Source organism: Bos mutus, chromosome 6 (assembly GCF_027580195.1).
Source record: "Bos mutus isolate GX-2022 chromosome 6, NWIPB_WYAK_1.1, whole genome shotgun sequence".
In the NCBI taxonomy this organism is placed as follows: Eukaryota; Metazoa; Chordata; class Mammalia; order Artiodactyla; family Bovidae; genus Bos; species Bos mutus.
The window spans coordinates 3,725,422-3,750,544 of NC_091622.1; the positions used below are offsets into that span (position 1 = coordinate 3,725,422).

Consider the following 25,123-nt stretch of genomic DNA (forward strand, 5'->3'; position numbering starts at 1 on the left):
TCTTCCATCACAGACTGTGTGCCTTTTTAAATAATTTCTTTACTTGTTTACTTTCTTTCTTTCACATCCAAACAGCATGACTTCTTACGTCTATTAATTGTGATTCAGGGAATTCTCAGCATCAAGCCCAGCAAAAGTCAATTACTTTTTATTGCTCCCCCCCTTTCAATGCTACCACCACCTTCATTAACCATGGTAACAGTCTTTTTGCCAAATTTGTCTCCTATTTCATTCAAACTTCTAAAAGTTGGAGTGCTTCAGGGATTACCTCTTGAATTTCTTCTCTATCTGTACTTAGTCTTGGGTGAGCTTTCCCAGTTCTATGGGTTTAAGGATAACCAATAGGATGGAGGCTCTGAATTTATAATTCTTTGTCAGATCTCTTTTCTGAATTTCAGACTCATCTGCCCAACTTCTTTGTCATCATCTACAAAAACCTACTTAGCATCTCTACATAGATATATAACAGACAACTCAGATTTACTTGTCTAAATCTAAGTCACCCCTACAATGATGCAGGACAAGAACAAATCAAATAATCTAGGGCTTGCTCTAGCTAATTACATTTGAAAGGAAACACCCCTGTTCACACTTTTCATGGAGCCCTTGGTGTTTAACCAAAATAATAAATTTTAAAACTGAATTTTAACTATGTTAAAAAAAAGTAAGGTAAAGTTTCCTATGACCCTACATACTGCTGAACATATACAATCCATTCTCCTTGTGGCAATTAGAATTATTCTTTACAAAGCAAGTCAAGCCACTCAGGAGTAGGAATCTTGTGAGCATTGCTTACCATAAGTCTTTGATTCAAGACTCAGTAAAAGGAAAACAAACAGCTAAAAACATATGCAAAGATTTGAACATATTCTTCACTGAAGAAGGCATACAGATGGCAAACAAGCACATGAAACATGCCTAACATTAGTAGTCATCATTAGGAAATAAAAAAACTAAAGTGAGATACCACCACTAACTAAGTTTCATGGCTGAAATTGTTTTATTTTAAACACAGAACAATCAGTATAAGTGTTGGCAGGACATGGAGAAGAGGAAACCCTCATCCACCGTTGGTGGAAATATGTAATTGTTTAACTACTTTGGAAAATAATGTGACAGTTTCTTAAAAAGTTAAATGCACATTTATCATATGACTCAGTCATTCTCAGTTCTGTTCAGTTCAGTTCAATCTCAGAGTCGTGTGTGATTCTTTGGGACCCCATGGACCACAGCATGCCAGCCCTCCCTGTCCATCACAAATTCCTGGGGATTACCCAAGCTCATGTCCATAGAGTCAGTGATGCCATCCAACCATCTCATCCTCTGTCGTCCCCTTCTCCTCCTGCCTTCAATCTTTCCTAGCACCAGGGTCTTCTCCAATGAGTCAGCTCTTTGCATGAGGTGGCCAAAGTACTGGAGTTTCAGCTTCAACATCAGTCCTTCCAATGAACACCCAGGACTGACCTCCTTTAGGATGGACTGATTGGATCTCTTTGCAGTCCAAGGGACTCTCAAGAGTCTTCTCCAACAACACAGTTCAAAAGCATCAATTCTACGTTCAGCTTTCTTTATAATCCAACTCTCACATCCATACGTGACTACTGGAAAAACCATAGCTTTAACCAGACAGACCTTTGTTGGCAAAATAATGTTTCTGCTTTTTAATAAGATGCCTAGGTTGGTCATAACTTTTCTTCAAAGGAGCAAGCATCTTAATTTCATGGCTGTAGACATCATCTGCAGTGATTTTGGAGCCCCCCAAAATAAAGTCAGCCACTGATTCAACTGTTTCCCCATCTATTTGTCATGAAGTAATGGGACCAGATGCCATGATCTTAGTTTTCTGAATGTTGAGCTTTAAGCCAACATTTTTGCTCTCCTCTTTCACTTTCATCAAGCAGCTCTTTAGTTCTTCTCTGCTTTCTGCCATAAGGGTGGTGTCATCTGCATATCTGAGGATATTGATATTTCTCCAAGCAATCTTGATTCCAGCTTGTGTTTCATCCAATCCAGGATTTCTCATGATGTACTCTGCATATAAATTAAATAAGCAGGGTGACAATATACAGCCTTGGCATACTTCTTTCCTGATTTGGAACCAGTCTGTTGTTCCATGTCCAGTTCTAACTGTTGCTTCTTGACCTGCATACGGATTTCTCAGGAGGCAGGTCAGGTGGTCTGGTCTTAAAAATTCTTTAAGAATTTTTCACAGATTGTTGTGATCTGCATAGTCAAAGGCTTTGGCATAGTCAATAAAACACATAGATATTTTCCTGGAATTCTCTTGCTTTTTTTGATGATCCAATCAATGTTGGCAATTTGGTCTTTGTTTCCTCTGCCTTTTCTAAAACCAGCTTGAACATCTGGAAGTTCATGGTTCACATACTGTTGAAGCCTGGCTTGGAAAATTTTGAGCATTACTTTGCTAACATGTGAGATGAGTGCTATTGTGTGGTAGTTTGAACAGTCTTTGGCATTGCCTTTCTTCGGGATTGGAATGAAAACTGACCTTTTCCGGTCCTGTGGCCACTGCTGAGTTTTCCAAATTTGCTGGCATACTGAGTGTAGCACTTTCACAACTTATTGTTTAGGATTTGAAATAGCTCAACTGGAATTTCATCACCTGCACTAGCTTTGTTCATAATGATGCTCCCTAAGGCCCACTTAACTTTGCATTCCAGGATGTCTGACTCTAGATGAGTGATCACACCATCGTGATTATCTGCATCATGAAGAACTTTTTGTATAGTTCTTCTGTGTATTCTTGCCACCTGTTGTTAATACCTTCTGCTTCTGTGAGGTCCATACCATTTCTGTCCTTAATTGTGCACATCTTTGCATGAAAATTTCCCTTGGTATCTCTAATTTTCTTGTAGAGATCTCTAGTCTTTCCCATTCTATTGTTTTCCTCTATTTCTTTGCATTGATTATTGAGGAAGGCTTTCTTACCTCTCCTTGCTATTCTTTGTAAATCTGCGTTCAGATGGGTATATCTTTTCTTTTCTCCTTTGTCTTTCACTTCTCTTCCTTTCGCAGCTATTTGTAAGGCCTCCTCAGACAGCCATTTTGCTTTTTTGCATTTCTTTTTCTTGAGGATGTCTCCTGTACAATGTCACAAACCTCCATCCATAGTTCATGAGGCACTCTGTCTATCAGATATAGTCCTTCAAATCTTTTTCACATATTGCTGAAGCCTGGCTTGGATTATAGGTGTATAATTGTAAGGGATTTGATTTAGGTCATACCTGAATGGTCTAGTGGTTTTCCCTGCTTTCCTCAGTTTAAGTCTGAATTTGGCAATAAGGAGTTCATTATCTGAGCCACAGTCAGCTCCAGGTCTTGTTACTCTTGGGTATTTTTAATCAAGAGAATGAAAGTGTTTGTCCATAGCAAGACTTGTACACAAATATTCATAGTAGCATTATTTACTATAGCAAAAGCCCTGGAAGTGATCTAAGTTTCACAAACATATTGTGGAACATTTATACAATAGATTATTAGTCATCAACAAAAAGAACTAAATTGCTAATGTGACACAACATGGGTGACTGTTAAAAAAATTGTGCTTAGTGCACATCTTTTGGTAACATTCCAATTCTATTGCTAGAATGGAATGTCCAAATTCTAGGATATTAAAACTACTCCAGAGACAGAAAATGGAGAGCCTCTTATGGGTGAGAGTGGTGGGGAGCAGCAGGACAGTGGAACTGCCTAGTGATAAAGTACATTGGGAGAAGGCCATGTTCATTACACTAATTGCAGTAATGGTTTCAGCAGGTTTATACATATGCTACAATATATACAATTGTTCACTTTTAACATTTGCAGTTTATAGTATGTCAGTTATACCTCAATAAAGTTGTGAAAATATATACTAGATCAAATCTTACCACTGTTCTGCTCAAAGTTCTCTCTTGCCTTCCCATTGTTTTTTGAATAAAATTTAAAGTTCCTACTTTGGGTTAAAAGGTTCTATATAATCTGGCCCCTGTATCTCCATCTGGTGTTTCTCCTGGTCCTGAATACATCAGATATTCCCCTGATCAGAAACACTTGCTATTCCTTCAACTGAACACATCTTCCATACAAATCCTCACAAATTATTCCTCATTTAAAAAAAAATTCTCTAATCAAATGTCACCCCGTCACAGAAGCCTTCCTTCACCACAGCATTTACAGGAATCCCTACAAACTCATGACGTTTCACTCTTGATCCCATTATCCCAACCAATCTATCTCTTTGGCTATTATAACATCTGTATTATGTTAAATAGTTGTTTATTGTCCTTTTCTCCTCCTGACTAGACAGCTATGTCAGTGGAGAACCTTGATGTTCTATTCTCTGATACAACTCAATCAAGTGGAACACTGGCTAACATATTACACACTCAATAAATATATATTGATGCAGTTACCAAGACAACACAAAATCGTTCTCTGTATGCTATTGTTCTTGTATGTAGCCCTTGTAATTTCTTTAAACTTTTCCTCTCATTTCTTGGGTCATTCTTGTGTTATGATGCAGAGGTGTATGTGCTAGGACTGCAATCTTTAAATAAGCTTGTAGATACGGATCACCACTACATTTCTCACAAAGTGCAAATAATCATGCTGAAATGGGTAGTGATCTATAATATATATTGGGTGTAAGGAAGCCTAAGAAGTATAGGGAAAAAAGAAACAAAATATTTTTTAAAAAGCTAAAAGCTATTTAAAAAGTCAACAGCAAATTATACTGTTATATCACATCTAAGAAATGCAATAAAAAATTCCAAAGTACCCAACTAGAATGCTTATATTCTATTACAGTCTACAAATTGTTTTTGCATGTTGTATGAACAAGAAATTGTTTTTCATTACAAATGAAATCTTGCATAAAATGTAATTTACTTTGTCCATAGCCATTTAAGCCTACATCCTTAGTTTTCTCTCTTAGCACATAAAAATGAAAGGCTCATAAATTTAAGAGGGATCTAACACATTCAGTTGCAAATGATGCAGAAACAAACTACATCTCACACACGTGAAAGGAAAGACACAAGTGTAGGGTTGTGTCTACATAGCTTTAAATCCCTTCTTCATAGCTTAGGCACAGAGGCAGGACCATCTGTTCATTGAGAGCAAGACAAGACATGCCAGGGACCATTTATCTTTGTCTAAGCATTTGTCAACTGGACAAAGTCTGTGGTCATGCTACTTTAGTGAAGCCACCTCCCAAAACTCATAGCTTTCTTTGGTTGCCTCCTCTGAAAGCAATTTAGGCTTCTTGGTGGTTTTGTGGGCATGTGTTGAGGGTGCATGGTAGAGTTGTGTGCTTCTCTGAAATCTGCAGATTGGCCTGCCCTGTAGACCTTGCTATCAAAGTGATTCAGCAGTGTTTTATAGTTTTCTATATACAGGTCTTTAGTTTCTTTAGATAGATATATTCCTAAGTATTTTATTCTTTTCTTTTCAATGGTGAATGGAATTGTTTCCTTAATTTCTCTTTCTATTTTCTCATTATTAGTGTATAGGGATGCAAGGGATTTCTGTGTGTTGATTTTATATCCTGCAACTTTACTATATTCATTGATTAGTTCTAGTAATTTTCTGGTGGAGTCTTTAGGGTTTTCTATATAGAGGATCATGTCATCTGCAAACAGTGAGAGTTTTACTTCTTATTTTCCAGTTTGGATTTCTTTTATTTCTTTTTCTGTTCTGATTGCTGTGGCCAAAACTTCCAAAACTATGTTGAATAGTAATGGTGAAAGTGGGCACCCTTGTCTTGTTCCTGACTTTAGAGGGAATGCTTTCAATTTTTCACCATTGAGGATAATGTTTGCTGTGGGTTTGTCATATATAGCTTTTATTATATTGAGGTATGTTTCCTTCTATTCCTGCTTTCTGGAGAGTTTTTATCATAAATGGATGTTGAATTTTGTCAAAGGCTTTCTCTGCATCTATTGAGATAATCATATGGTTTTTATTTTTCAATTTGTTAATGTGGTGTATTACATTGATTGATTTGCAGATATTGAAGAATCCTTGCATCCCTGAGATAAAGCCCACTTGGTCATGGTGTATGATCTTTTTAATGTGTTGTTGGATTCTGATTGCTAAAATTTTGTTAAGGATTTTTGCATCTATGTTCACCAGTGATATTGGCCTGTAGTTTTCTTTTCTTTCTTTTTTTTCTTTTTTTTTGTGAGATCTTTGTCAGGTTTTGGTATTAGGGTGATGGTGGCCTCATAGAATGAGTTTGGAAGTTTACCTTCCTCTGCAATTTTCTGGAAGAGTTTTAGTAGGATAGGTGTTAGCTCTTCTCTATATTTTTGGTAGAATTCAGCTGTGAAGCCATCTGGACCTGGGCTTTTGTTTGCTGGAAGATTTCTGATTACAGTTTCAATTTCTGTGCTTGTGATGGGTCTGTTAAGATTTTCTATTTCTTCCTGGTCCAGTTTTGGAAAGTTGTACTTTTCTAAGAATTTGTCCATTTCTTCCACGTTGTCCATTTTATTGGCATATAATTGCTGATAGTAGTCTCTTATGATCCTTTGTATTTCTGTGTTATCTGTTGTGATCTCTCCAATTTCATTTCTAATTTTATTGATGTGATTTTTCTCCCTTTGTTTCTTGATGAGTCTGGCTAATGGTTTGTCAATTTTATTTATCCTTTCAAAGAACCAGCTTTTGGCTTTGTTGATTTTTGCTATGGTCTCTTTTGTTTCTTTTGCATTTATTTCTGCCCTAATTTTTAAGATTTCTTTCCTTCTACTAACCCTGGGGTTCTTCATTTCTTCCTTTTCTAGTTGCTTTAGGTGTAGAGTTAGGTTATTTATTTGACTTTTTTCTTGTTTCTTGAGGTGTGCCTGTATTGCTATGAACTTTCCCCTTAGGACTGCTTTTACAGTGTCCCATAGGTTTTGGAGAAATATACCATGTTCCTGGATTGGAAGAATCAATATAGTGAAAATGAGTATACTACCCAAAGCGATCTATAGATTCAATGCAATCCCTATCAAGCTACCAACTATATTTTTCACAGAGCTAGAACAAATAATTTCACAATTTGTATGGAAATACAAAAAACCTCTAATAGCCAAAGCAATCTTGAGAAAGAAGAATGGAACTGGAGGAGTCAACCTGCCTGAATTCAGGCTCTACTACAAAGCCACAGTCATCAAGACAGTATGGTACTGGCACAAAGACAGAAATATAGATCAATGGAACAAAATAGAAAGCCCAGAGATAAATCCACGCACATATGGACACCTTATCTTTGACAAAGGAGGCAAGAATATACCATGGATTAAAAACAATCTCTTTAACAAGTGGTGCTGGGAAAACTGGTCAACCACTTGTAAAAGAATGAAACTAGAACACTTTCTAACACCATACATAAAAATAAGCTCAAGATGGATAGAAGATCTAAATGTAAGACTAGAAACTATAAAACTCCTAGAGGAGAACATAGGCAAAACACTCTCTGACATACATCACAACAGGATCCTCTATGACCCACCTCCCAGAATATTGGAAATAAAATCAAAAATAAACAAATGGGACCTAATTAACCTTAAAAGCTTCTGCACATCAAAGGAAACTATTAGCAAGGTGAAAAGACAGCCTTCAGAATGGGAGAAAATAATAGCAAATGAAGCAACTGACAAACAACTAATCTCAAAAATATACAAGCAACTCCTACAGCTCAACTCCAGAAAAATAAACGACCCAATCAAAAAATGGGCCAAAGAACTAAATAGACATTTCTCCAAAGAAGACACACAGATGGCTAACAAACACATGAAAAGATGCTCAACATCACTCATTATCAGAGAAATGCAAATCAAAACCACTATGAGGTACCATTTCACACCAGTCAGAATGGCTGTGATCCAAAAGTCTACAAATAATAAATGCTGGAGAGGGTGTGGAGAAAGGGAACACTCTTACACTGTTGGTGGGAATGCAAACTAGTACAGCCACTATGGAGAACAATGTGGAGATTCCTTAAAAAACTGGAAATAGAACTGCCTTATGACCCAGCAATCCCACTGCTGGGCATACACATTAAGGAAACCAGAATTGAAAGAGACACGTGTACCCCAATGTTCATCGCAGCACTGTTTATAATAGCCAGGACATGGAAGCAACCTAGATGTCCATTAGCAAATGAATGGATAAGAAAGCAGTCGTACATATACACAATGGAGTATTACTCAGCCATTATAGACAATGCATTTGAGTCAGTTCTAATTAGGTGGATGAAACTGGAGCCTATTATACAGAGTGAAGTAAGCCAGAAAGAAAAACACTACTACAGTATACTAACACATATATATGGAATTTAGAAAGATGGTAACAATAACCCTGTATACGAGACAGCAAAAGAGACCCTGATGTATAGAACAGTCTTTTGGACTCTGTGGGAGAGGGAGAGGGTGGGATTATTTGGGAGAATGGCATTGAAACATGTATAATATCATATATGAAATGAGTCACCAGTCCAGGTTCGATGTACGATACTGGATGCTTAGGGCTGGTGCACTGGGAGGACCCAGAGGGATGGTACGGGGAGGGAGGTGGGAGGAGGGTTCGGGATGGGGAACATGTGTATACCTGTGGCGGATTCATGTTGATATATAGCAAAACCAATACAATATGGTAAAGTTAAAAAATAAAATAAAATAAATGTGATTCAGGTCTTTTTAAATTCAAGTACACTTGGTTTGCAATGTTGTGTTAGTTTCTGCTGTACAGCATGGTGATTCAGTTGGAAATATTCTCACTTTTGGTGCTTTAGAAAAGGCTGGGGAGACATGAGTCTATTTTCAAATTGGCCTTAATTAGTAGAGTCAACAGAAAAGTGCCAAAGACATTTGTTGTTCAGTTGCTCAGTCATATCTGACTCTTTGTGACACCCTAGAATGCAACACACCAAGCTTCCATGTCCTTCACTTTTCCCAGAGTTTCCTCAGACTCATGTCCTTTGAGTCAATTATGGCATTCAAACCATCTAATCATCTGTTGTCCCCTTCTCCTGCCCTCAATTTCCCCAGCATTGGGTCTTTTCCAGTGAGTCAGCTCTTTCCATCAGGTGGCCAAAGCATGGGAGCTTTAGCTTCAGCATCAGTCCCTCCATTGAATATTCAGGGTTGATTTCCTTTAGGATTAACTGGCTTGATCTCCTTGCTGTCCAAAGGACTCTCAAGAGTTTTCTCCAACACCATAGTTCAAAAGCATCAATTCTTCAGCATTCAGCCTTCTTTATTGTCCATCTCTCACATCTGTGGTGGCTGAGGTGGTAAAGAATCTGCCTATAATGCAGGAGACCTGAGTTTGATCCCTGGGTTGGACAGATGCCCTGGAGAAGGGGATGGCACCCCACTCCAGTATTCTTGCCTAGAGAATTCCATGGACAGAGGAGTCTTTGCATGATATACTCTACATAGAATTAAAATAAGCATGGTGACAATATACAGTCTTGATATACTACTTTCCCAATTTTGAATCAGTCCATGAATTACAAGCCAGAATCAAGATGCTTGGGGAAGTATCAATAACCTCAGATAAACAGATGACACCACCCTAATGGCAAATAAAATCCGATACTGTGAAGAACAATATTGCATAGGAACCTGAAATGTTAGGTCCATGAATCAAGGTACTGGAAGTGATCAAACAGGAGAGGGCAAGAGTGAATATCAACATTTTAGGAATCAGTGAACTAAAATGGACTGGAAAGGGTGAATTTAATTCAGATGACCATTATATCTACTACTGTGGGCAAGAAGCCCTTAGAAGAAATGGAGTACCCATCATAGTCAATAAAAGAGTCCAAAATGCAGTACTTGGATGCAATCTCAAAAATGACAGAATGATCTTTATTCGTTTCCAAGGCAAACCATTCAATATCTGAGTAATGGAAGTCTATGCCCCAACAAGTAATGCTGAAGAAGCTGAAATTGAATGGCTCCATGAAGATTACAAGACCTTCTAGAAGTAACACCTCCAAAAGATGTCCTTTTCATCATAGGGGACTGGAATGCCAAAATAGGAAGTCAAGAGATACCTGGGGTAACAGGCAAATTTGGCCTTTGAGTACAAAATGAAGTAGGGCAAATGCTAACAGAGTTTTTCCAAGAGAATGCACTAGTGATAGCAAACACCCTTGTCCAACAACACAAGAGACGAATCTATACATGGACATCACCAGATGGTCAATACTGAAATCAGACTGATTATATATTTTGCAGCCAAAGATGGAGAAGCTCTATACAGTCAGCAAAAATAGACGGGGAGCTGACTGTGGCTCAGAACATGAACCCCTTATTGAAAATTCAGAATTAAATTGAAGAGAGTAGGGAAAACCATGAGACCGTTCAGGTATGACCAAAATAAAATCACTTATGATTATAAAGTGGAAAAGACAAATAGATTCAAGGGATTAGATCTGATAGACAGAGTGTCTGAAGTACTATGGACAGAGGTTCATGACATTGAACAGGAGGAAGTGATCAAGACCATCCTCAAGAAAAAGAAATGCAAAAATGCAAAATGGTTGTCTGAAGAGGCCTTACAAATAGCTGAGAAGAGAAGAGAAGTGAAAGGCAAATGAGAAAAGGAAAGATATGCCCATTTGAATGCAGAGTTTCAGAGAACAGCAAGGAGAGATAAGAAAGCCTTCCTCAGTGATCAATGTGATGAAATAGAGGAAAACACTAGAATGGGAAAGACTAGAGATCTCCTCAAGAAAATTAGAGATTCCAAGGGAACATTTCAAGCAAAGATGGGCTCAATAAAGGACAGAAATGGTATGGACTTAACAGAAGCAGAAGATATTTAGAATAGTGGCAAGAATACACAGAAGAACTGTACAAAGAAGATCTTCATGATGCAGGTAACCATAATGGTGTGATCACTTCCCTAGAGACAGACATCCTGCAATGTGAAGTCAAGAGGGCCCTAGAAAGCATTACTATGAACAAAACTAGTGGAGGTGATGGAATTCCAATTGAGTTATGCTATGCAATGCTATGCTATGCTATGCTATGCTATGCTAAGTCACTTCAGTCATGTCCGACTCTGTGCGACCCCATAGACGGTAGCCTACCAGGCTCCCCCGTCCCTGGGATTCTCCAGGCAAGAACACTGGAGTGAGTTGCCATTTCCTTCTCCAATGCATGAAAATGAAAAGTGAAAGTGAAGTCGCTCAGTCATGTCTGACTTTTAGCGACCCCATGGACTGCAGCCTAGCAGGCTCCTCCATCCATGGGATTTTCCAGGCAAAAGTACTGGAGTGGGGTGTCATTGCCAACTGAGTTATTTCAAATCCTAAAAGATGACGTTGTGAAAGTGCTGCACTCAATATGCCAGCAAATTTGAAAAAATCATCAGTGGCCACAGGACTGGAAAAGGTCAGTCTTCATTCCAATCCCAAAGAAAGGCAATGCCAAAGAATGCTCACACTACCCACAACTGCACTCATCTCACGTTCTAGCAAAGTAATGCTCAAAATTCTCCAGGCTAGGATTAAACAGTACATGAACAATGAACTTTCAGATGTTCAAGCTGGATTTAGAAAAGGCAGAGGAACCAGAATCAAATTGCCAACATCTGTTGGATCATCAGAAAGCAAGAGAGTTCCAGAAAAACATCTACTTCTACTTTATTGATCATGCCAAAACCTTTGACTCTGTGGATCACAACAAACTGTGGAAAATTCTTAAAGAGATGGGAATACCAGACCACCTGACCTGCCTCATGAAAAGCCTATATGCATGTCAAAAGCAGAACCAGACATGGAACAACAGACTGGTTCTTATTTGGGAAAGGAGTATGTCAAGGCTGTACATTTTCACCCAGCTTATTTAACTTATACGGATAATACATCATGTAAAACGCCAGGGTGGATGAAGCACAAGCTGGAATCAAGATTTCCAGAAGAAATATCATTAACCTTAGATACACTGATGACACCACCCTTATGACAGAAAGCAAAGAACAACTAAAGAGACTCTTGATCAAAGTGAAAGAGGAGAGAGTAAAAATTGGCTTAAAACTCAACATTCAAAAAACTAAGATCATGGCATCTGGTCCCATCACTTCATGGCAAATAGATGGGAAACAGTGGAAACAGTTGATAGACTTTATTTTTTGAGGCTCCAAAACCATTGCAGATGGTGACTGCAGCCATGAAATTAAAGGACACTTGATCCTTGGAAGAAAAGTTATGACCAATCTAGACAGCATATTAAAAACAGAGACATTACTTTGCCAACAAAGTTCTGTCTTGTCAAAGCTATGGTTTTTCCAGTAGTAATGTATGGCTGTGAGAGTTGGACCATGAAGAAAGCTGAGTGCTGAAGAATTGATGCTTGTGAACTGTGGTGTTGGAGAAGACTCTTGAGAGTCCCTTGGACTGTAAGGAGAACCAGTCAATCATAAAGAAAATGAATCCTGAATATTCATTGAAAAGACTGATCCTAAAGCTGAAACTTCAATACTTTGGCCACCTGATATAAAGAACTGACTCATTGGAAAAGACCCTGATGCTGGGAAAATTTGAAGGCAGAAGGAGAAGTGGGGACAAGGGATGAGATGGTTGGATGGCATCACTGACTAGATGGACATGAGTTTGAGCAAGCTCTGGGAGTTGGTTCTGGACAAGGAAGCCTGGTGTGCTGCAGTCCATGATGTCTCAAAGATTCAGACACAACTGTGCGACTGAACTGATTGGAACTTAAGCCCTCGAAACAAACATATTGTACAAGTTTCCGCCAGAGGACCAAAGCCTTTTTGGGGTTTTGTAGGATAAAGCTGAGTGCTTATGGTTCTGGGGTTTTGTTGAAGTCTTATCAGATCCCAAAGTATTTTTAGCATCAGGGAGCTTTTGCATATTTTTTAAAGACTATTTTCATTATGTATTATTGCCTTTTATGTAATATGACACATGAGAACTTACATTTTTGCAGCAAAAGCGTCTTCAAATTGAGAAGTACTGTATTATCAGCTACCTGGTACATTCAAATTAGACACCAAAACATGCCTCAGATGTCTTTATGTACCTGATAAAGGGCTATTTTTTGTTATTCAAAATGGCATTTTAAAAAGTGTTTCATGCCAAGTGATTAACATCTTCCAAACTGTAGTTCTCACAAATGCAAAGCAGAACAGACTTCAGCTCAGGACTTAGCCTGAGAAAAATATTTCACTGCCATAAACACAAAACTACAGCTGGATAAGTCACTCATGAAACTTAAAACCTGAAGCATATTTAAAAATTATGAATTGCTTCAAACATCATAAATATTCCTGATTCTCAAGCACAGTAACTATCCTCTACCTCCTTTCTCACTAATTTCTAGTTGAAGTATCAGGTGTGGCTGAGAATCCATTGATGAAAACAGGAAATGAAATCTGTTTCATCTATGATTGAAATTTTAGAAGAATTTATTTATTTATTTATTTATTTTTGTCAAATGCTTTTTAGGTTAGTGACATTTGCCTTTTGGAAGACAAAATATTAGTCTGTCACAAAAATCAAACAAATATTGCACAAAATTGAATTTGATAGTGTTTCAATTTTCATTTCTTTTCTCTAAAAGAGTTTACATGTGGAATAAATATTTGTTTGGATCTCATCTTACAACCCTGTACAAACATTGAATTCCAAATAGATTTTATATTGTCCTCCATGTGGTACATTTAAGACCCTTGGTAGGGCGAATACTGGATCAGATTCTATGCACTGAAATACAAGGACAGCTAGACAAATACAAATCATAAAGGAGACAGCAGACTAGTTCATGGAACAATTGATTATTTGCAAATTATGGAGGATAATTGTTATATATGAGAAAATTCAGTATGATGAAAAGGGCATGCCTTCTCTTGACATTTATACCAAGGAGATTGACAAAATTGTATGTGTGGTAAGAATTACAGAATGGTAATTTCAAAGAACACCATATCTTTAGTAAAAGAACATTAAATTGAAATGTCATGAGCTCAAACCAAGCCCCCGCCCCCACCCACACACAGACACACTTTTAAAAGCCTTTAAGAACACTATTTGATATTTAACAACTAAACCAGTGTAAGAGACAATCATACAAAATTCACTAATGTGACATTCAGAATAAATTCTCAAGAAAGTTTTCAGTGGTTTAAATTTCTTTTATGTGCTAATTTTCAGAGATAATTTCTACTTCACACTTTCATGTTAAGATTAAAGTATATTTTCTTTAAAATATGGTAACAATAATCACTCAGGACTTCACTTCACTTGGTTAAAAACTTCTGTTTTTCTTGTTAGGCATCTATCAGTGGAGTATAATTCGCTCTGACATAGTATTCCACTCAGGTCAGAATGCCTGAATGGTGGTAAAAGAAATAATAAATTGTGATCCCACTTCTTGTTGCAATTATTTTTTGCCATTTAATTACCAACATGTTAATTACCTGTTCATGCAGGCTGCATGATTGACCTGTCCTTGACTCATAGTCATTCGAAGTGGGAGACTTGATGATTGCACACCAGCCAAAAGAGCTCAGTTTTAGCCCCTGATAGAGATGGATGGTGCTGTAAAAACTGCCTCGCTGCACCCACGGTCTGCTTCCCACCAGGTGACTGTGTTCTCATCTGCCGTCTGCAGTACAGAGCACTGTACTGCAGTATCCCCACCATTACCTGGTTTGGTCCAAGATAGGTCTGTGTCACTGATGCAGGCAGAGGATAGAAGGTTTGTGGATTGCAGACAAGGACAGTTTCTTCCTTGGAGTCAGAGTACCAGCATTTGTGCTGGTTATATGTGCTAAATCGCTTTAGTCATGCCAAGCTCTTCGTGACCCTATGGACTGTAGTCCACTGTAGATTGCCAGTTTACCCTGGGCAAGGTGGAGAGGCCACAAGATGTCTACACTCTGTGGGATGTATAGCAGGAGAGCAACCCTGAGCTTGAATCAATTTTAATGGCCAGAAAACATGCCTGCTCTGTGCTGTGGAGGGAGACAGAATCCCTATTCCAAGGCTCTTCTTATCATCTTCCTGTCATCCTTGGAACGACAGTGTGATCACAGTGCCTCTCCTAGCAAGATGTACTGGAATGCAAGAGACTCATGCACACTCATATTCCAACATTGATTTAACTTGATGTGACACATTTTCTTTGTCTTTCCTGAATAGGTAAAAAGTAGAAGGAAGAAACTCTAAAGCAGGCATTTCACAAAACATGGTATCTTGCTACTCAAGAGCTACCAGAAGACACATGGTAACAAAGAAAAGGCGATTCTATGTAATCTACTGCAAAGAGTCTTGCCATTTCTAACAAATGACATTTGTCAGTGGGGACCTCTTCCATCTGCCACTTAGACCCTCGACCTTCTGTGGACTGTCTTCTGTTTTTTCTTCTTTTCTGTGTTATTCTTTTATCTACCACTCTTCATAGAGCAGAGGGTGTGGTGTAGAACACACTTGCTGTGGGCCAGAAGACTGGCTTTTAAACTCAGTTCTGCATATTAGTTACTTGACCTTGGTTAGTCATTCAAAATTGCTGAGTCTCAGTCTCATTCTATGCAAAAATGAAGAGTCAAATTTCTAGCATTGTTCTATTATCTCAACTATTCTTTTATAGGTTACTTCATGGTTTAATTGCTCAGGATTGTTACTTTGTGTGTATTCGTGTGTGTGTGCGTGTGTGTTTGTTTGTGTTTGAAGGAGTAGAGAAGAGAAGATAAGGGAGAAGGGAGAGAGAGATTAATTTGCCCTTAATGTCACCCTTAATTTGTTCCCTAAGGAAATGCAAATATTAATTCATTTACTGATTTATTTCGTATACAGTATATTTTAGGGATATTAAAATGGAAGTAGTCTTGATCAGGGTCGGATGTGAGGAGCCTCTGACTGACTTCCGATTTTGCCTGGATCCTGCCTAGACTACGTGCCTACCTGCAAGCACACCTGCAACAACACCAGTTGTTACCAGCAATGCAAGTGCCATCTTAGATAAGCTGGAGACTGAGACTTCAAATTTCCTGAGCCCCTGGAGCCACGGAGAAGGCCTGATCAGCTCTCTGGTGTCTGGAAAGTCTTGTGACTCACAAGGTGAAAGAAACAGTATTGTAAAAGTAAAAACCTACAGTTGCATTTCTGTGCTCAAACAGATGATATCAGTTTTCAGGCTTGAGATTACAAGTGGGAGCCTCCAAAACTTAAGTCTCACCCATGGGGTGGACACACCACCCATGACCCTTTCCCAATTGGAACTCCAGATTGCTTTTGCATGGAATTTCCCAAAGCTGTCCAAATCTTGGTGTAGGTTTCAGCCCAGTTTGGTGATGTACACATTTTTACTTGGAGAAGGAAATGGCAACCCACTCCAGTATGCTTGCCTGGAAAATCCCATGGAAAGAGAAGCCTGGCAGTCCATGGGGTCGCAAAAATTCAGGATTTAGCAACTAAGCAACAACAATAGCAACACTGTTACTTAGGGCTTCCTTGGTGGCTCACTTGGTAAAGAATCTGCCTGCAATGCAGGAGACCCAGGTTCGATCCCTGAGTCAGGAAGATACCCTGGAGAGGGAAAGGGCAACCGACTCCAGTATTTTTGCCCAGGAAATTTGATGGACAGAGGAACCTGGCAGGCTACAGTCCATGGGGTCACAAGAGTCGGACGTGATTTAGTGACTAAACCACCACCACACTGTAACTTCTCTCTTTTGCTTCAGATTCTTCTAATGACTATATATTGAAATTAAGTAAAATAACCCCCGATTAAGAAATTGAAATAGGTTTATTGTGTGTAACAAGTGGTTTCTTTTCCTAATAAATATTTTGAACCTAAGATGAAAGTAAAGCTTTCTAAGAAACAGTGTATCATGAAGAAACAGAAAGTTTTCAAAGAGGATCTATTCTGCATAATAACTGTTCATAATGCTTTACTTTGATTATTTTTATTAATCTTCACAAAACCCCTTGCAGGTGGTTATACCTCCTGTCACCTCTAGGGGTGAAATAAGGATTTGGACCTAAGACATGGATTCAGATTCTGAGTCTGACCTATGAAACAGTGATCTTACATAAATTACATAACTTAAAAAAATATATTTGTTTTCTCATTAAAAAATCTGAATAATGCTCTATATTATGAAGCTCTTCTGAAGATTGTGAATTTTTTGAAATACAGTTAATATACAATGTTATGTTAGTTTCAGATATACTATATAGTGATTTGATATTTGCATACATTATAAAATGATTTCTACAATAAGTCTAGCAACCATCTGTCCCCATTGGATTTATAAAGTGTTTAATGTAAATTATTCTAATACATATTTGATGTAAATATATAAGAATTTTTTACTTTCCATTAAAAATATTAGGAAACCTGACAATAGGATGTTTAAGTGACTTGCCCAAGATCACATAGCTGGTTTTCCTCCATGACCTTGCATGTTTCCTGAAGGGATTCTGCCTCGCAGGAGATTTGGCCTTTAATAATGGAGACTAAGACTGCAGTATGTTCACTCTGGCTTTAAGCTTCTTGATAGCTCCAGCCAACCGCCATGGGGCACTCCAGGTATTCTGGATGGATATGTTAGGGTATTATTTCTACTTATGTCAACAATTTGAATTATAATATAATAAAATATGTATCAAATATCATAACATAAAATTTACTATTCTAACTATTCTATATGTAATCCAGTGGCATTAAGCACCTTCACCATGTTGTATAGTCTACTAATTTTTATATCATCCTGTCAAGTTTCTATTTTTATATATACTTAAAATCTATATAGTGAATAACAAAGTAGTGTATTCATTTTTGAACTACTTTAAAGGTATAAGTACAGTGAAAGTGTGCTTACAAAGTTTGTAATGTAGGTGCATGACCCCAAATCCTGAAGATCACAGCTTGTGGAAGTGCTCTTTATGACCCTAGACCAAATCCATCAATTGACTTGTGCTTTCACTTTACACTCTTCATTCCCATTTCTAGTCTCAGGCTTGCTAAGAACACTGAATGAAGTAAAACAAACATGATAGTTTTTGTCTGTTTTTTCCCCTGTCTAGTCCTACAGGGGATTAACTTTCTATATCTGATAGATTAGGACACATCACGTCACAGGGAAAGGCTGAGACAGAAAAGAAGTGTTGTAATTTCAGCTGCAATTAATTGCACTGGTTCCTGCCTTCCATGTAAATGATTTTAATATCTCAGGTGAAGTAAGAAGAGAAAGATCAGCCATGAGCTACAAGAAGGATAATCTGTGTCCTAATTAAACCTCTTCTTCTTATAAGAAGCCATACAGTTTACTGAACAGTTCACTTACATTATCCCATTCTATCCTCAACAATTTTGATTTTAAAAATAAGTTCAAATTGATATAGCCACTATGAAGAACAGCATGGAGATTCCTTAAAAAGTTAAGAATAAAACTACCATATGACTCAGCAGTCCCACTACTGGGCACATATTCTGAGAAAACCAGAATTGAAAATTACACATGTAACCCTAATGTTCATTGCAGCACTATTTACAATAGGTAAATGGCACCCCACTCCAGTACTTTTGCCTGGAAAATCCCATGAATGGAGGAGCCTGGTAGGCTGCAGTCCATGGGGTCGCTAGAGTTGGACACGACTGAGCAACTTCCCTTTCACTTTTCACTTTCATCCACTGGAGAAGGAAATGGCAGCCCATTCCAGTGTTCTTGCCTGGAGAATCCCAGAGACGGGGAAGCCTGGTGGGCTGCCGTCTATGGGGTCGCACAGAGTCAGACACAACTGAAGCGACTTAGCAGCAGCAGCAGCAGGACATGGAAGAAACCTAGATGTCCATCAACAGATGAATGGATAATGAAGCTGTGGTACATATACACAATGGAATATTACTCAGCCATAAAAGAAACACATTTGAGTCAGTTCTAGTGAAGTGGATGAACCTAGAGTTTGTTATGCAGAGTGAAGAAAGTCAGAAAGGGGAAAACAACTATTGTGTATTATATATATATATATAATCTAGAAAAATGGTGCTGATGAACCTATTTGCAGGACAGGAATAGAGATGCAGACATGCAGAACAAACTTTGGACACACCAGGGGAAGGAGATGGTGGGACGAATTGAGAGAGGAGCATTGAAATGTATGTGTTACCATACGTAAAATAGATAGCTAATAAGAAGTTGCTGTATGGGCACAGGGAGCTCAACATGGTGCTCTGTGACAATGTAGAGGTGTAGGATGGGGTGGAGGTGGGGGAGAGGTTCAAGATTAAGGGCACATGTGTACACTTATGGCTGACTCACATTGTTTCATGGCAGAAGCCAACACAATATTGCAAAACAATTGTCCTCTAATTAAAAATAAGTTTTAAAAAGTCACTGAGGAAAAAAAAAAAGCAAGTTCAGTAAAGTCAAGGAGGATAAATAGTTTTCAGCTCACCATACAGTTACTGCGAGCCTGAGAAGGGATGGGAATCACGATGTTGCATCATTTTTCTGCCTGGATCCTAGTTATCTCCCCATTTACAGACCAGCTACAGATCCAGATCCAGGAGCAGATGCTTGAAAAAGGCCTGGGTCCGGACAGCACCCAATCTTCTGGGTGGCCAGCAAGAAAATATGGAAGTGATTCTTAAACCTCACTCAGAATCAGCATTATCTGGAAACACTCATTAAAAATACAAATGCCCTGTACTGTAATGCACAACATTTTAAATCCATAAATCTAAGGTTCTACTTAGAAACCTATCCTCCCAGGTGGTTTTTTTAGGAGTCAGCTGTGAACTGGCTTTTCTATAAATAATATATGCTAAATGATATTTTAAAGCTGACACATTTTTCGAATGGCTGGAATTAAATCCTTCAAAGGGTAGAAACCAGAAAATTGGCATTTGAAGAAACAAAATATTTTCTGAGTATTAACATGGCACATGATGAACTTTTTAAGTGAAGTTAACTATAAGAAAAGTATGTAGTAGTGTTAAGTCACTCAGTCATGTCTGGTTCTTTGCAATCCCATTCTCTTCTCCAGAGGATCTTCCTGACCCAGGGATATCTGTGTAAATGAACAGTCTTTAGATTTTGGAAGTGATAGAAATGCATACCTTTTATGTTTTTACTATATATTGCTTACTAATAAAATTAAATTAGTAAGTTGGCCAAAAAGTTCATTCAGATTTTTCTACCTAAGATCTTATGAAAAAATCTGAATAAACTCTTTGGCCAACCTAATAATAACTCTAAATCAATCCTCAAATAGTTAAAATTATAATTAGTCTCAGTGGAGATATTTGCTGACACTTGTGCCTCAATAGTTTGAAAAATTTAGACTTTAAGGCATATATGATTGACTCCAGTGACTTCTTTTTAAGATTTATAAGAGCTGAAACCACTCCATGCATGTAGGCATGGGGGCTGGGGTGGGAGTGGGATGTTCCTTTGAGGATGATGGACGTTCTTTCCATCTAATATGCTGGAGCAGGAAGAATGGAGCATTGTCCGGGGGTTGAGGAAAGAGTTTGGTTTTGGATCCTGAGATGAGAGAACAGGGTCAAACAGGATTCCAGTGAATGGAGAGAAATCACCCCTTGAAACAAAGACAGAGAGAAATTGCCTCACTCTGGGAACATTTATGTCCAATAGGCACTAGAAAAAATATATAATCTTCCCTTAAAGCTATATTTTGATTTTCTTCGTTATTAAAACCAATTACCAAACTCTCAGTAGTAAATGCAATAGGCATTGTTCTGCTTTGTAGAAATAGGAAAGACCCATGTCTCCCTATGACGGAAGCAGACTGAGAACTTCAGTCTAATTTCCAGTCACCAGCCTTCATCACCTCACTCATTATCCTCCTGATGTTTCCAGCAACATCTCAGGAACTGTTATGTGGGCATTAGCTTTATGGGGATACTTTATGAGAAATTCTCATTTACTCCATTATGCCTGGAGGACAATTGCACTGTATGAATGCAAACAGATGGTGATGGCTTCGGTTGGATAGCTTCAGTTCAGTTCAGTTGCTCAGTTGTGTCTGACTCTTTGCAACCCCATGAATTGTAGCAGACCAGGCCTCCCTGTCCATCACCAACTCCTGGAGTTCATTCAAACTCACGTCCATCGAGTCAGTGATGCCATCCAACCATCTCATCCTCTGTCGTCCCTTTCTCCTCCTGCCCCCAATCCCTCCCAGTATCAGAGTCTTTTCCAATGAGTCAACTCTTCGCACGAGGTGGCCAAAGTATTGGAGTATCAGCTTCAGCATCAGTCCTTCCAATGAACACCCAGGACTGATCTCCTTTAGAATGGACTGGTTGGATCTCCTTTCAGTCCAAGGGACTCTCAAGAGTCTTCTCCAACACCACAGTTCAAAAGCATCAATTCTTTGGCATTCAGCTTTCTTCACAGTCCAACTCTCACATCCATACATGACCACAGGAAAAACCATAGCCTTGACTAGACGGACCTTTGTTGGCAAAGTAATATCTCTGCCTTTCAGTATGTTTTCTAGGTTGGTCATAACTTTCCTTCCAAGGAGTAAGCGTCTTTTAATTTCATGGCTGCAATCACCATCTGCAGTGATTTTGGAGTCCCCCAAAATAAAATCTGACACTGTTTCCATTTTCCCCATCTATTTCCCATGAAGTGATGGGACCAGATGCCATGATCTTCGTTTTCTGAATGTTGAGCTTTAAGCCAACTTTTTCACTCTCCTCTTTAACTTGCACCAAGAGGCTTTTTAGTTCCTCTTCACTTTCTGCATATCTGAGGTTATTGATATTTCTCCTGGCAATGTTGATTCCAGCTTGTGCTTCTTCCAGCCCAGCATTTCTCATGATGTACTTTGCATAGAAGCTAAATAAGCAAGGTGAAAATATACAGTCTTGACATACTCCTTTTCTTATTTGGAACCAGTCTGTTGTTCCATGTCCAGTTCTAACTGCTGCTTCCTGACCTGCTATAGGTTTCTCAAAAGGCAGGTCAGGTGCTCTGGTATTCCCATCTGTTTCAGAATTTTCCACAGTTTATTGTGATCCATACAGTCAAAGGCTTTGGCATAGTTAATAAAGCAGAAATAGATGTTTTTCTGGAACTCTCTTGCTTTTTTGAGGATCCAGCAGATGTTGGCAATTTGATCTCTGGTTCCTCTGCCTTTTCTAAAACCAGCTTGAACATATGGAGGTTCACAGTTGACATATTGCTGAAGCCTGGCTTGGAGAATTTTGAGCATTACTTTGCTAGCATGTGAGATGAGTGCAATTGTGCGATAGTTTGAGCATTCTTTGGCATTGCCTTTCTTTGGGATTGGAATGAAAACTGACCTTTTCCAGTCCTGTGGCCACTTCTGAGTTTTCCAAATTTGCTGGCATATTGAGTGCTGCCCTTTCACAACTTCATCTTCCAGGATTTGAAATAGCTCAACTGGAATGCCATCACCTCCACTAGCTTTGTTCGTAGTGATGTTTTCTAAGGCTCACTTGACTTCACATTCCAGGATGTCTGGCTCTAGGTGAGTGATCATATGGGTCATGAAGATCTTTTTTGTATAGTTCTTCCGTGTATTCTTGCCACCTCTTCTTAATATCTTCTGCTTCTGTTAAGTCCATACCATTTCTGTCCTTTATCGAGCCCATCTTTGCATGAAATGTTCCCTTGGTATCTCTAATTTTCTTGAAGAGATCTCTAGTTTTTCCCATTCTGTTGTTTTCCTCTATTTATTTGCATTGATCACTGAGGAAGGCTTTCTTATCTCTCCTTGCTATTCTTTGGAACTCTGCATTCGGATGCTTTTATCTCTCCTTTTCTCCTTTGCTTTTCACTTCTCTTCTTTTCACAGCTATTTGTAAGGCCTCCCCAGATGGCCATTTTGCTTTTTTGCATTTCTTTTCCATGGGGATGGTCTTGATCCCTGTCTCCTGTACAATGTCATGAACCTCCATCCATAGTTCATCAGGCACTCTATCAGATCTGGTCCCTTAAATCTATTTCTCACTTCTGCTCTATAGTCATAAGGAATTTGATTTAGGTCATACCTGAATGGTCTAGTGGTTTTCCCTACTTTCTTCGATTTAAGTCTGAATTTGGCAATAAGGAGTTCATGATCTGAGCCACAGTCAGCTCCCATTCTTGTTTTTTGCTGACTGTATAGAGCTTCTCCATCTTTGGCTGCAAAGAATATAATCAATCTGATTTCGGTGTTGACCATCTGGTGATGTCCATGTGTAAAGTCTTCTCTTGTGTTGTTGGAGGAGGGTGTTTGTTATGACCAGTGCATTCTCTTGGCAAAACTCTATTAGCTTTTGCCCTGCTTCATTCCATATTCCAAGGCCAAATTTGCCTGTTACCCCAGGTGTTTCTTGACTTCCCACCTAGCTTTGTTAGTGAAAATTCAGGAATAATAATGTCAAGTTCAAGAGATTATTGTCTATGGTAACCAAGGAGCAATTAACTTAGAAAGAGATAAGTTTCCAAAGGCAGAGAAGAAAGCTGCCCCTTGGCCAATGACCATAGTCATGATGAGGCTCAGGTGACAGAAGGAGGATGCTTCCTCTGTTCGTCAGCAGTCTCGTTAGTCCAGGGGATGCACTAATGCCCGTGGGTGCCTCTGACAAATCTAAACAGGGAAGAAGGAATGAAGAACAGGAAAAGGACAAATAGCAAAAGAGTATTAAAAGATTACATGTATATTTGTGGGAAGGCAAAAACTGTAATTTACAAGATATTTCAGGATGGTTAGTTCCCCAAAGAGAGAGTACTTTGGAATTCTTCAGTGCTGATGCAGTTATGATAATCTATGGAGCAGAGAAACAACTTACAGATTACATTCAGATGATGCTTTGCAGGTAGGGAGATTGTTACTTAACAAGGTTATACATTCAGCTGCAGTTAAAAAGGATTTCTGAAGGATATGCCTCTGAGCAGAATTCACAGAAGGAAGGTTAAATATGTGAACCACAGGTGAAATTATCTGTGTGTGCATGTGTGTGTGTATGTGTGTGTGTGTGTGTGTGTGATTAAATGCAGGTTGTAATGAAGAAAAGTGAAAGGATCAGTTGTGTGGTTCTGGAGTTTATATCATTAGTGTTCAGAATCAGAGCGTTGAGTCAAACCCTGACCCCTGACCTACATAGGAAAACATGGGGATGGGGAATCAGGAGAGTGAGACCCTCTCTGCACTTAAAAAGTTCTTATTTCCATATCTCTAGTTCATCTACTTTTAGTAGTATTTGCCCTGATAAGAATTCAGTGTGAAGACCAGATCCATGTTGCTACAGCTAATAAATTGTACTTTCATTTGGTTTTGTATTGTAGCCATTTTTCTTCCACATAACCATTTGCAACCATGCATACACATACCTCCTCTGGAGAAGGGAATGGCAACCCACTCCAGTATTCTTGCCTAGAGAATCCCATGGATAGAGGAGCCTGGTGGGCTACAGTCCATGGTGTTGCAAAGAGTCAGACATAACTGAGCAATTAACACATCATACACATACCTGGTCATCTGGGCATACATGTCTTACACAGAGATTACATCAAAGTTATTCTAGTTCATTAACCCAAAGAAGCAACATACTAAAGAAATAACCATCTTCTTGCTGCTCCAAGTGTAGTTTTGAAGCACATCTTTATGTAGAGCTTATTGTTGCAGAAACCAGTACTCGAGAAACCAAGCACCACACTCAGATAGTTGGAGAACTCAGGTTTATTATGCCAGTGGTCCCAGAGGAGTTAACACTCCAAGCTCTGAGTCCTGAACAAAGGGGTTACAGAGATTTTATACACGGACAGGTGTGATTAAGCAGGTTTGCAGGAGCTTGGTGATTGCAAAGAGCAGGACAAGGGTGAGTGATATAAGCTCCAGTTCCTAGTATTGTGAGTCCCTGCTTTGAGACTATATGACGCACCTGATCCAGACTTTGCAAGAAGCAAGCTGAGTCACAGAGGCAGAAGGAGCAGTAGATTATGTAAAATTTTAACTTTTCCTCTTCATTATCTGCTTTTAATTGAGGGAAAGAAAGCCCTCTTAAATCATATCTTAGAGGGCTTTTGGGAGGAGAGCACAGAGGTGGAGGGCAGTCTTGAGTCTGGAAGGAAGCGACACCAGAAACAGACTTTGGAATGTTTCTTAACACTG

At 38.8% G+C, this 25,123-nt stretch overlaps 1 protein-coding gene and 1 pseudogene across 1 annotated transcript in view; one reads left to right on the forward strand and one right to left on the reverse strand.

The window, feature by feature from the left end:
- Positions 1-25,123, reverse strand: part of MARCHF1 (membrane associated ring-CH-type finger 1) — a 479,021-nt gene that overhangs the window by 278,192 nt on the left and 175,706 nt on the right. The gene's annotated exons all lie outside the window — the stretch shown is intronic.
- The window catches only part of LOC102282413 (basic immunoglobulin-like variable motif-containing protein pseudogene), a 55,795-nt pseudogene continuing 45,225 nt past the window's right edge, over positions 14,554-25,123 (forward strand).